The sequence below is a fragment of the Salvelinus namaycush genome, chromosome 13 (genome assembly GCF_016432855.1).
Source record: "Salvelinus namaycush isolate Seneca chromosome 13, SaNama_1.0, whole genome shotgun sequence".
In the NCBI taxonomy this organism is placed as follows: Eukaryota; Metazoa; Chordata; class Actinopteri; order Salmoniformes; family Salmonidae; genus Salvelinus; species Salvelinus namaycush.
Window position 1 is genome coordinate 21,232,802 of NC_052319.1, and position 13,145 is coordinate 21,245,946.

Here is a 13,145-nt window from a genome sequence, read left to right on the forward strand (position 1 = left end):
AGAGTAGATTCCCTAACACTGGAAGCTGAGACTGTCAACAGCATAGTGGCTGATTCTCTTTCATCCAACCTCACTTGTCTGAGAAGATAGATGACAGCCTTTCCAAAATCTTGTGTAACGCGACATCAAAGTACCTTTGGTTAATCACTAAAGCTGTTGGAAGAGATCACAACAAAAGACAGAGAGAAGAAGATGAGGGACTCGCTGACCTCTGACATTCTCTCTGTTCAGACACCCCCATGAGGAATCACAGCTTTCAGATCTGAACCGGGGTATGTGTGCATGTGTGTGTATGTGTGTACATGTACACGCACGTGTGTGCGTGGGCACGTGTATGTGTGTCAGTGTGTGTGTGTGACATGCTCCCATGAGGACTCATGGCTCTCAGATGTGCCATATATGACCCCCTGTATTATCAAGTCTACCCTTTATGGCACTAACTGACTGAGGGGTCTTAAGCTAAGGGAGGTGGTAGGTGGGTTCTAAGATATCACAACTGGATCATATCTGAGAGAATGAATACAACAGGATACTCACCTTATACACCGGGGCCTCTGAAGAAGAAACCTAGTCAGTCTCATTTCCTCATCTGTCTCAGACGAAGGCTTTCAAGACGTTTGGTCATATAGGAAAAACAGACAGGTAGGCTATCCCGCCTGCTGTGTAATATCGCAGGCTAATGTAATGAAAGGCGTAGGAGAGGGAGTGAGGGGGAGAGCCAGGCATGTCAAAGGGGAAATGCCTTGATCTCCAATGTCTGCATAGTGTTGTTTTCAACTGACTCAGAGTCAGCCATGTATGCAGGTATCTACAGACAGAGAAAACAATGACCAACTGAAAAAAGGAAGACATCAATGATCATTAAATAAAAATGTATTGCACTTCTTAACTTTGGCAGAAGAGTAAAGAGAGAGCCAGCAGCACAGACAGGGGAGTGTCTGAATCTAAATCTCCTCCAGGCATAGCTTTCAACTCTGGAGCCTCACCCAAAGACACACAGAGAAAGAGAGAGAGAGAGAGAGAGAGAGAGAGAGAGAGAGAGAGAGAGAGAGAGAGAGAGAGAGAGAGAGAGAGAGAGAGACTGTGTACAAAGGATAGTTGGGAGGGATAAAGGTATGCAAAGACTTACACTGAGTCTCAGAACCATCATGAAAGAGGTAGAGCAAGGGAAGAGTTTCCTCTCCCTACATACACATAGACCAGCTAGAGATGTGTATCAGTATCTGCCTGGGCTGGCTATCTAGATGGAGCCCTCCCAGTGGTTCCTCTAGCTCTCCCCAGTGTTTGGGTCTGCTTGAAAGACAGCAGATAGTATTCAAAGCTCCATGACAAGAGAGTGACGCACAAAGTCGCTGCTCTTTATCTCGGCATCAGCAGCTAGGAGTGTGGCTCCAACACATGCCCATCAACTCACATTTCTGCAGACACAGGCTCACAGCTGCAGGGCCCAAAATATGGTCCATCACATAACATCATGACATAACCGCACTTCCTGCACGGCCCTACTGAAGGCATGAGAGAGAGAGAGATCATCAACTAGATTCAGCCTTAGGCCGATTACATTTTTTTTTACGGATTGGTCTGGTTGCCGGAACATAATTCCAAATAATTTGTCGACTAAAAATGGACAGCAAGAAGCCTAAACAAATACAGTACCAGTCAAATTTTGGACACACCTGCTCATTCAAGGGTTTTTCTTTATTTTTACTATTTTCTACATTGTAGAATAATAGTGAGGACATCAAATAACACATATGGAATCATGTAGTAACCAAAAACGTGTTAAACAAATCAAAATATATGTTAGATTTTAGATTCTTCAAAGTAGGCCCTTTGCCTTGATGACAGCTTTGCACACTCTTGGCATTCTCTCAACCAACTTCATGAGGAAGTCACCTGGAATGCATTTCAACTAACAGGTGTGCCTTGTTAAAAGTTAATTTGTGGAATTTATTTCCTTCTTAATGCGTTTGAGACAATCAGTTGTATTGTGACAAGGTAGGGGTGGTATACAGAAGACTTGGTAAAAGACCAAGTCCATATTATGGCAAGAACAGCTCAAATAAGCAAAGATAAACGACAGTCCATTATTACTTAAAGACATGAAGGTCAGTCAATCCAGAAAAAGCATCAAGCGCTATGATGAAACAGGCTCTCATGAGGACTGCCACAGGAAAGGAAGACCCAGAGTTACCTCTGCTGCACAGGATAAGTTCATAAGAGTTAACTGCACCTCAGATTGCAGCCCAAATAAATGCTTCACAGAGTAACAGACACATCTCAACATCAACTGTTCAGAGGAGACTGCGTGAATCAGGCCTTCATGGTCGAATTGCTGCATAGAAACCACTACTAAAGGACACCAGTAACTTGTTTGGGGCAAGAAACACAAGCAATGGACATTAGACTGGTGGAAATCTGTCATTTGGTCTGATGAGTCCAAATTTGAGATTTTTGGTTCTAACCACTTTGTCTTTGTGAGACGCAAAGTAGAGGTGGAAAGTGGAGGAGGAGGTGTGATGGTGTGGGGATGCTTTGCTGGTGACAGTGTTGGTGATATATTTAGAATTCAAGACACACTTAAGCAGCATGGCTACCACAGCATTCTGCAGCGATACACAATCCCATCTGGTTTGCTCTTAGTGGGACAATCATTTGTTTTTCAACAGGACAATGATCCAACACACCTCCAGGCTGTGTAAGGGCTATTTAATAAAGAAGGAGAGTGATGGGGTTCTGCATCAGATGACCTGGCGTCCACAATCACCCGACCTCAACCCAAATGAGATGGTTTGGGATGAGTTGGACCGCAGAGTGAAGGAAAAGCAGCGAAGAAGTGCTCAACATATGTGGGAAATCCTTCAAGACTTTTGGAAAAGCTGGTTGAAAGAATGCCAAACTTTTGACTGGTACTGCATATTTGACTAAAACATAATTATTTCAAACCTTGCTTACATTTGTATACGATCACATATATCTCTCTATTATGCGTGGGAATACTTTGGAAGAGATCTCCAAAATTAAAATTACTTGGAGCTGATTTGCTGGAGTTTTTAGTGTTTTATGTCCAACAATTTACTCAGAAACTTGGGGGGCCAAATGGCATAGGACAATGAATGGGGGATCTACATGTAAACAGTGACACAGTGAAATTATGGTGTGAGCTAAAGTGAGAAACTTTAATGGTTTTGAAATACAACAAACTAATATTCAGACTTTTCAAGAAGGACAACAAAGTAACAACTCTAGTGTGAGCCAATGCATGTCATTGAGAGAGAAACATTTGGTTTGGAAATACTATTAAAAAAAATATCCAAAGTTTGTTATCCAAGTAGATGTCTAGATTCTATACTTTTTGCACCTTGCACAACAAATCCAGAATATTATTTGGGTATTTACAGTAAATGACATTCAAAAGGTAAGTTTACTTTTGTGACTTTATGAGAAGCCCATGCCCTGAGGTAGTCGGCTGTTTACATGAATTGTCTTAATGTGTTTAAGTGGTTTAAAGAAGATAATTTCAAACAGATATCCAGTTTGAAAACAACAGGATACATGCACTAATTGAGCCTAAAGGGTATTTTTCTGTGGTAGGTAATATCGGGAAAGTCTGCCCATAGTCACTGTAAAATTTCAATTCTGAAAAGTGAACTTGCTGTCCTTTTCAAACAGCCGCAGATAAAGATGTTTGTCTATCTATCTCCTTGTCTCGTGTGTGTGTGCGTGCGTGTTCGACTCTTTGTTCATGTGACCACTAAGGATATAGGGAGAACGTCAATGGCATACAGTAGTTTCGCGGGGCCCCCGTAAAGTCTGTGCAAGGGGAAACAGCTAACTTCCTATAATTGTACACATTTTGCCATGCGGCAAAGAGAACAATTAGCAGTTTTATAGCTAATCTCATGCTATTTTAGACATTTGCCATGAGGCTGAGAGAAAATATTGCTGTTTTAAAGCTAATTTCCTGTAATTCTATATTTATGACAGCTTTTGCCAAACTCGGTCCTCATACCCCAAGGGGTGCACGTTTTGGGCCTTAACACTACACAGCTGATTCAAGTGATCAAAGCTTGATGATTATTGGAATCAGCTGTGTAGTGCTAGGTCAAAAAACTAAACGTGCACCTCTTGGGGTCCCGAGTTTGGGGAAAGCCTGTCTTATGACCTGTTCATATGCTACGTTATCTGGGGAGTTCTACACGTATTGCCATGGGGCAGAGAGAAACATTTGCAATTTTATATCTAATCTCGTGCTATTCTACACATTTTTAAATGTGGCTGGGAGAATTTTGCATTTCTAAAGCTAATTTCCTGAAATTCTACACATATTGCAAGTGGGCAGAGAGAAAGAATTGCAGTTTTATATCTAATCACGCTATTCTACACATTTTACAATGAGGCTAAATAATTTTGCATTTTTGTCACCCATCCACACACAAAACTGTAACTAGGCCACTCAGGAACATTCAATGTTGTCTTTTTTACCCCTTTTTCTTGATATCAGATCGGTAGTTACAGTCTTGTCCCATCGCTGTGACACAGCCTGGGATCAAACCCGGGTCTGTAGTGATGGCTCCAGCACCGTGATGCAGTGCCTTAGACTGCTGCACCACTCAGGAGGCCCAATGTCATCTTGTTAAGCAACTCCAGTGTATATTTGGCCTTCTGTTTTAGGTTATTGTCCTGCTGAAAGGTGAATTTGTCTCCATGTGTCTGTTGGAAAGCAGACTAAACCAGGTTTTCCTCTAGGATTTTGCCTGTGCTTAGCTCTATTCCATTTCTTTTGATCCCCAAAAAACTCCCTAGTTCTTGCCGATGACAAGCATACCCATAACATGATGCAGTCACCACCATGCTTGAAAATATGAAGAGTGGTACTCAGTGATTTGTTGTGTTGGATTTGCCCCAAACATACCATTTTGAATTCAGGACATAAAGTTCATTTATTTTTATTTTTTTGGGCAGTTTTACTTTAGTGCCTTATTGCAAACATGTTTTGGAATATTTTTATTCTGTACAGGCTTCATTCTTTTCACTGTGACACTGAGGTTAGTATTGTGGAGTAACTACAATGTTGTTGATCCAGTTTTCCACTATCACTGCCATTTAACTCTGTAACTGTTTTAACCTTTTACTGCAGTGGGCTAAATCAGGGTCACACAGAGTGTTTCTTAGTAGTCTTAAACAAATCTACTTTAAAACAAAAGCTTACACCTTACACACATATTTATGGGCTTACAAAAAGAAGACTACTGTACCATGTCAGATATACATCAACAGCATCCTCCCGGATACCCTAGACCCACTCCAATTTGCATACCGCCCCAACAGATCCACAGATGACGCAATCTCAATCGCACTCGACACTGCCCTTTCCCACCTGGACAAAAGGAACACCTATGAGAAAATGCTGTTCATTGACTACAGCTCAGGGTTCAACAACATAGTGCCCACGAAGCTCATCACTAAGCTAAGGACCCTGGGACTAAACACCTCCCTCTGCAACTGGATCCTGGACTTCCTGACAGGCCGGGTAGTAAGGGTAGGCAACAACATATCTGCACGCTGATCCTCAACACTGGGGCCCATCAGGGGTGTGTGCTTAGTCCCCTCCTGTACTCCCTGTAACCCACGACTGCGTGGCCAAACATGACTCCAACACCATCATTAAGTTTGCTGATGACACAACAGTTGTAGACCTGATCACCGACAACGATGAGACAGCCTATAGGGAGGAGGCCAGAGACCTGGCAGTGTGGTGCCAGGACAACAACCTCTCCCTCAATGTGAGCAAGACAAAGGAGCTGATCGTGGACTACAGACAGGAAATGGCGGGCCGAACAGGCCCCCATTAATATTGACGGGGCTATAGTGGAGTGTGTCGAGAGTTTCAAGTTCCTTGGTGTCCACATCACCAATGAACTATCATGGTCCAAACATACCAAGACAGTCGTGAAGAGGGCACAACAAAACCTTTTCCCCTCATGAGACTGAAAAGACTTGGCATGGGTCCCCAGATCCTCAAAAAATTCTACAGCTGCACCATCGAGAGCATCCTGACCACGGTTGCATCACCGCCTGGTATGGCAACTGCTCGGTATCTGACCGTAAGGCGCTACAGAGGGTAATGCGTACAGCCCAGTACATCACTGGGGACAAGCTTCCTGCCCTCCAGGACCTATATACTAGGCAGTGTCAGAGGAAAGCCCATAAAATTGTTAGAGACTCCAGTCACACAAGTCATAGACGGTTTTCTCTGCTTTCGCACGGAAACTGGTACCGGAGCGCCAAGTCTAGGACCAAAAGGCTCCTTAACAGCTTCTACCCCCAAGCCATAAGACTGCTGAACAATTAATCAAATGGCCACCGGACTATTTACATTGACACCCCTCCCCCATCCATTTGTTTTGTACACTGCTGTTACTCGCTGTTTATTATCTATGCATAGTCACTTCACCACTACCTACATGAACAAATTACCTCAACTAACCTGTACCCCTGCACACTGACTTGGTACCGGTACCCCCTGCATATAGCCTCGTTATTGTTATTTCATTGTTACTTTTTATTATTTTTACTTTAGTTTATTTGGTAAATATTTTCTTAACTCTTCTTGAACTGCACTGTTGGTTAAGGGCTTGTAAGTAAGCATTTCACGGTAAGGTCTACACTTGTTGTATTCAGCGCATGTGACAAATAAAGTTTGATTTGATTTGATATAGAGTTGAAATGAATTACATTTTGAGTTTGCATCCCAATATGAAACTTTAAATACATCACAGAAGACTGAAATATAACAAAACTTTTTGACATAGAAACACTGGATTTTTATCATGTTGATTAATTATGAAATAATGAAAAATATGAATAACATTCCACCCATGAGGGTGGAATAGGTCATTTGACTGCATGACAGGGCTACAGTCACCATTGGCCACATGGTGAAATCCCTGTTTTCTTCCTCTCCGTTTGGAAGGATGCCTGTATCTTTGTAGTGACTGGGTGTAATTAATAACTTCACCATGCTCAAAGGGTTATTCAATGTCTGCTTCTTTTTTTACCCATCTATCAATAGGTGCCCTTCTTTATGAGGTATTGGAAAACCTCCTTGGTATTTGTGGTTGAATCTGTGTTTGAAATTCACTGCTTGACTGAGGGACTTTATGGATAATTGTATGTGTGTAGTACAGAGATGAGGTAGTCATAAAAAAAATCTGTTAAACACTGTTAATGCACAAAGAGTCCATGCAACTTATGTGACTTGTTAAGCACATTTTTACTCCTGAACTTATTTAGGCTTGTCATAACAAAGGGGTTGAATACTTATTGACTCAAGACATTTCAGCTTTTCAGTTTTAATTCATTTGTAAACATTTCCACAAACACAATTACACTTTGACAGCATGGAGTATTGTGTTTAGGCCAGTGACACAACATCTCAATTGAATCCATTTTAAATTCAGGCTGTAACACAACAAAATGTGGAAAAAGTCAAGGGGTTTGACACTTTCTGAAAGCACTGTATGTGTACAGATCTCCCTCGATTACCTCATACCCCTGCACATCGCCTCGGCACTGGTACCTTGTTTATATAGCCAAGTTATTGTTACTCATTGTGTATTTATTATCTTGTTTTTATTTTTCTTACATTTTTGTATTTTTCTCTTCATTGTTGGGAAGGGCCCGTCAGTAAACATTTCTCTGTTATATCCATATAGACCTGTCGCCCAGTTATGAACAGCATACATATTTTAGTCAAATTGACAATCAAATAAATCAAATGTTTTATTTGTCAGATATGCCTCGTAAACAACAGGTGTAGACTTTCTCAGAGACCAATCCAGGTAAATAAACGTAGATGTAAGCAGGATGCAGGAGGAATGGGAGGTACACTGTTAAAATGAAGTGCTTTGTAACACCAAAACTACTGTTAACTGAGCTGCCATCAACGTGAAGGAGACCAAACCTTAACTTCTCTGGAGTGTTGAAACACATCATCCTGATATGTTTTGAAACATTACATAGTGTGTTGTGCAACACCTTGCCAGGGACTGGGAGCACTACGGAAAAGGTTTTAAAGCACTACGGAAAAGGTTTTAAACACTATTTTGGTGTTTCGAGTTCCATGTAGTGCAGAATTAGATCCCTTCTCTTTTGATGTTGTTTCCTCGCTATAGCTTCTAAACACTATAATGGTGTTTCAAATTGTGTCTAGTGCAGAATTAGATTCTGGTCTTCTGGTCTATTTTAATGTTTAACATGGATTTATGTATCTGATCATTTGCCAGTTTAACCCATTTGGACAGGCATTGTTGAGCACAGTACTCAATCCCCCAACAGTAACTAACAGTTTTACAGCAGGTATTGCAGGGTAGTGTGTTTACCTGTATCATTAAAGGTACACTCAGCAAAATGGCGTTGCCACAAACAACATCACAGATATTGAGATGAGCAAGATGCAAGACTACACTCTCACACAGTCACACAGACTACCTGCGCATTTGGACTGGGAGCACTACGGAAAAGGTTTTAAAGCACTACGGAAAAGGTTTTAAACACTATTTTGGTGTTTCGAGTTCCATGTAGTGCAGAATTAGATCCCTTCTCTTTTGATGTTGTTTCCTCGCTATAGCTTCTAAACACTATAATGGTGCAAGACTACACTCTCACACAGTCACACAGACTACCTGCGCATTTGTAGGGGTTCGCTTCACGCTGTTCACATCGTGGTAGCTAGAGCACCAAAACAGCAGAGAAGTTGAGCCTTGCACTACAACACTCTTAGCTGTTGTGGAAATTGACCCTCTATGCTGTTTACTTTCTGCACCTACGTCATAACTCTGAGTCTACCTTTAATTGTTGGTGACGTGGGATTGTGTTGTTTCATCATTGAATGTAATTTTGTCTCACGGTTTTCATTGTGTAAAATAATCATGAATTCAAAAATGTTGAATTACCCACAGTTCTCTAAAAACTGAGCCATTCAAGATAGGAAGTGCAAGGAGATAAAAACCAGACTTGAGTTCAACCACTCAATTTTCTCTATCTATGGTTATCCTCGTAAAATATACTTATATTTTGAGCAAAATATTCAATTTGATTTATTATTACATTTTTGGGACAAATAAAATTGACAAATTATTGAAACAATTTACATAACTTTTTATTAAGTCTGTTTTATTTTCATTTTTTTATTCACCCCAGAATTTTTTTTTTACTGTGTGGTTGTGAGTGAAAAAAGATTTTGTTGTTTTTGGTTTCGATGCTGCCTTTTACATGTACCCCCCAAAAAGTGTTTTAAACAACACTCTTAAAACAATTCAGATTGAAGAACCACTTTTGGGTGTTTCAGAGTACTTCTATTCTGTTTTAAAACCCTTTCTGTGTATCATAACATTTCCATTGAGTTTACATTCAAACACCCTCCGAACACCAGATTTCAGGTTAGGTGCACTACTTTTCATGGTTTTATTACACAATCATGGCGTTTTGAGTCTTTTTATTTTGACAGTGTGGCATAGGCTGTTGTAACCTGATTCTCTCTCTCTCTCAGACAGTCTCTCTTTCCATTTTCTTAAACTGTGCCCTTTTTCTAACTGGTTTCAAACCTATAAAAAGCTGCATTGAGAGAAGAGAGAATGCCCCTCTAAAGGATCCCTATGCAAATACTGAGGAACAGGTACGGTAGGTATTACAGTTAATCATGAAACATGGTGTAGTTCGGGGCTTGCTATGTTGGGCCTGAGGGGAGATAGAGTCAAAGGTTAGGAGCGTGACACACACACACACACACACACACACACACACACACACACACACACACACACACACACACACACACACACACACACACACACACACACACACATCCACACTCTCTCATGCCAGAGGAAATGGTTTCTCATACAAAGTGAGGAGGAGAAAGAGGAGGTAGGGGGTGTAACGTGAGGGCAGGGAGGACTGGTTGTAACTCACACACCTGTCAATGGGTGAGCAAGGAGGAGGTACAGGCCAAGGGGTCACCAGGCAATTTGTTCAGTTGTAGTTTGGTTTCTGAAAATGCTGCGGTCAAGGTGCACGGTCATTTCTCTTTGAGTGAAGAACTCCCTGCCTTCAGTCATGAGCTGGGGTTTGACATCATGCCAGTGAGAGAGTCTGCCTGCTCAGCACAGGAGTCAGCGGTCACCTGCAGCTACAGATCCTTCCCTCAGGAACATTCCAGTGTTCTTTAGTTTAGATAGATATGGGTGCGTTATTGCCAGCAAACCACATGTAACAAGGATTACAAAGCACACATACTTCAAGCTACATTTGCATTAAAGAGTTGACAGTGAATCCGGCTTGCAGAGTTTTTCTGAAAGAAGACACTGGCTAGAGTAGCACTACCAGTGCATAACGCACATGGTATCCAGCAGTGACAGTCAGCTCTCTGCCCTGCTCTGCTCCCCTGCTCTGCTTACCTCAAGGTTTCACACACAATCACTGTGAGACCCCAACCTGGTGTGTGTGTGTCATCAGATATATTTTTATCAAAAATGTTAATCAGTCAGTTTGATCAAAGTAAATCAAAACAACAATTAATGAAAACAATGAGTAAGAATTTTACTTGTATTACAATGGTAGGACTATGACAGGGTTCCCCAACTGGCGTCCCACGGGCCGAATTTGGTTTTCTGAGCAAAAATAAGTACTTTCTTTAATAAACTTTTTTATTTTTTATTGTTGGACATAAAAGACTGTAAAAACACCAGGAAAACAGCTCCAAGTGATTTTAATTTTATACATCTGTTCCCAAGTATTCCCACGCATAATAGAGAGAGATACATGTGATCAAATACAAATGTAAGCAAGGCTTGAAATGTTTATGTTTTAATGAAATATCATATCTGTTTGAGATTGTTATGGACAAATTGCAAACTACAAATTATTTGTAATTATGTTCCGGCCCTGACTATCAGCTTAAAAAAAAATTGTCCCGTGGCTGTTTCTAGTTGATTATCCCTGGACTATTAGCATCAAACAGCTCATTGCTGCCCCCTGGTGTTTGTTACCAGTACTACCAACACCCCACACTTGTTGACCTCTGTTGACAGTGAATCAGTGGAAATCTAAACTTAGCAACAATGCAATAAAACATCATTAGCATCACTGCTCTAAAACCGTGGTTTCAAACGCCAACCCCTAATGATGCCATGCTTTACGGGAACACAGGGTACACTTTACTGGGTCATTGCCAGACTTCACCGAGTTCTGTAGACTTCTACCTCCTCTCATAGAGACCCAGTTTTTCATTAGTGGGGAGGATGTATGTTACATGGTCCATAGAAAATGCTTAGCACGATACCAGAGGGCAATAAAAGACGAATGGGATATGAGTCAGAGAGAAAGGGAGAGAGAGTCGAAAGGAGAGTTGGGAGGGATAAAGGTACGCAAAGACTTACACCGAGTCTCAGAACCGCCATGAAAGAGCGAGAGCAAGGGAAGTTTCCTCTCCCTTACCTTGCCCAGCTTATTTCATGCCATGATTACTCTAGGGCACAGCTGCAGGTTGACTGCTACTGTTACTGTACCGAACCTGCAGTGTTGGCAGCCTGTGGGTCTTCAATGTTCACAGGACTAGTCTATGGACCTGAAGGGGGAAGAGAAGGGGGAGAGACATTTAGTGGTTAGTGAGTCATTTGAAGGGACAAAACCCTTCCCCCTTCCCTGTCTTCCATCCCTCCCAGAGGTTTGAAGTGGTGGCAGTGTGCAAACAATATAAACCCTTCCCACAACAAACATTGTGATTTGCCACTTACAGCAAAGATCCAGGAAATGGACACAAACCCTGATAACATGGCCTGTTCCACTTAGTTTATTGGGGCATTCTGTAGCTCCTACTCGACCAGAGGACTAAACTGGAATCCCAAAGCGTAGTCATAGTCTAGACATTTACGCCTCAGATCTTACTTAAAATCTGCAGGTTATCAAACCTCAAAATGCTAAAATTCTGCCCGCTAGAGTGAGTCACTGTATTCTCAGAGCCCTCCCACTGGGCTCACACTGGTTGAATCATTGTTGTTTCCACGTCATTTCAATTAAATTATGTTGAACCATAGATGTTGAATTGACGTCTGTGCCCAGTGAGATGGTCTAGTAAATGATGCACATGTTAATGAACATTTTTGTTTTGTTTTGACTTTTGAAACCATTAACAACCGTCTATATTTGCTTAAGAATTATTTAGGAATAAAATATTTTGTTAGGCTATACATCGTTTATATGAAGGCTTCATGTAAGGGAGGTGACAGGAAGGCAGACAGGCTTAAAGGAGAAATTTACCCAAAATCCAGAAACTCCCAAGTGATTCCATACATTGAAACTAGTTCAGTTGAGTTTGCCGTCCCCCTCTCTCTCTCCCTGGAGTGCAGAACTAAGACAGCTGCAAAAACGGGTCACGTGACTTGTGATGTTGCTGGATGCAGGCCTTGCTCTGGTCCGTTGTCAGTGATAGCACGATTCACAGATCCTCAAACTGTGGACAAATTCATTGTTTTATTGAAAGCGCAAGGTTGAATTAGCTATTCTTGTCAAAAGTACTATCGGTTTTGAGTCAGGAAATGTGTACTTTTCCACCTAAAATATTCGCCATGGGTAACAACTGTGCATGTGTGTGTGCGCCCTAGTGGGGGAAAACCCTGTTACGTAGAAATGTCAGAATATGCCCGTATATGGAGCTTGATGTCACGGATTCATTTTCATACCATTCATCCTCTGCCATCACCTCATGTTTCAGCATGATAATGCACGGCATCATGTCGCAAGGATCTGTACACAATTCCTGGAAGCTGAAAATGTCCCAGTTCTTCCATGGCCTGCATACTCACCAGACGTGTCACCCATTGAGCATGTTTGGGATGCTATGGATGGACGTGTACGACAGCGTGTTCCAGTTCCCGCCAAGATCCAGCAACTTCGCACAGCCATTGAAGCGAAGTGGGACACCATTCCACAGGCTACAACCAACAGCCTAATCAACTCCATGCGAAGGAGATGTGTCGCGCTGCATGAGGCAAATGGTGGTCACACGGATACTGACTGGTTTTCTGATCCTTGCCCCTACCATTTTGCATGATGCGTTTACATTTTTGTTAAGTGTAGTTCTC